The 1,125-nt window shown below is 41.9% G+C and overlaps 1 protein-coding gene across 1 annotated transcript in view; it reads left to right on the top strand.

Moving 5' to 3' along the window:
- The window catches only part of KIF13A (kinesin family member 13A), a 218,863-nt gene that overhangs the window by 151,008 nt on the left and 66,730 nt on the right, over positions 1-1,125 (top strand). The gene's annotated exons all lie outside the window — the stretch shown is intronic.

Raw genomic sequence — 1,125 nt, 5'->3', positions numbered from 1 at the left:
GTCCCAGCTACTTGGGAGGCCGAGGCAGAAGACTTGCTTGAGCCCAGGAGTTGGAGGTTGCTGTGAGCTGTGATGCCATGGCACTCTACCCAGGGGGATAGCTTGAGGCTCCTTCTCAAAAAAAAAGAATCACTTGAGCCCAAGAGTTTGAGGTCACTGAGAGCTGTGACACCATGGCACTCTACTGAAGGTGACAAAGTGAAACTCTATCTTAAATAAATAAATACATTATCTATCATCTAGTTTCAAAAATGAGCACCTCATAGACAATTTTGGTTTTTTGATTTAAAGTGACACATGTTCCTTTCACTTGAACTCTTTTTTTTTGGCAGTTTTTTTGGCCGGGGCTGGGTTTGAACCCGCCACCTCCAGCATATGGGACTGGCGCCTTACTCTTTTGAGCCACAGGCACCACCCTGACAATTTTGGGTTTTATTAGATACTTTCCACATTTCCTCCTCCCTCCTCTCTGGGTTATTTTAAAGGAAATTTTAGATATTACTATGTATCGCATTATTATATCCATAAATATCTCGGTATGTATCTATAAAATATGAAGATTCTTAAACATAGCTTCGATACCATCACACCTAAAATAATTAACAGTAATTCTTTACCAGTCATCATGTATTCAGTCAGGGTCAGATTTTCTCACTTTTCTCATAGTGGTATTTCTTGAAATTAGGATCCAAATAAAGTTCTATGGATATTGTTTTTTAATATGTCTCTTAGACATATTAATGTCTCATCCTGTGTATCTATCTGTCTGTCTCTTTTCTTTTCATTGCATTTTATTTGTATAAGACGACTAGCTGTTAGTCCTAGAGTTTCCCATGGTCAAGATTGTGTGGCTGGGCACAGTGGCTCACACCTATAATCCTAGCACTCTGGGAGGCTAAGTAGGTCAACTGTTTGAGCTTAAGAGTTTGAGACCAGCCTGAGCAAGAGCAAGAGAAAGACCCTATTTTTATTAAAAATAGAAAAAATGCTAAGGCGCCAGCCACGTACACCTAAGGTGGCAGGTTCGAATCCCCAGCCCGGACCCACCAAACAACAATGACGGCTGCAACCAAAAAATAGCCGGGCGTTGTGGCGGGCGCCTGTGGTCCCAGCTACTTGGGAGGC

Source organism: Otolemur garnettii, unplaced genomic scaffold, assembly GCF_000181295.1.
Source record: "Otolemur garnettii isolate 467f Iridium unplaced genomic scaffold, OtoGar3 scaffold00026, whole genome shotgun sequence".
Lineage (NCBI taxonomy): Eukaryota > Metazoa > Chordata > Mammalia > Primates > Galagidae > Otolemur > Otolemur garnettii.
The sequence above is the reverse complement of the archived record's forward strand: the minus strand, read 5'-3'. Positions and strand labels throughout refer to the sequence as shown.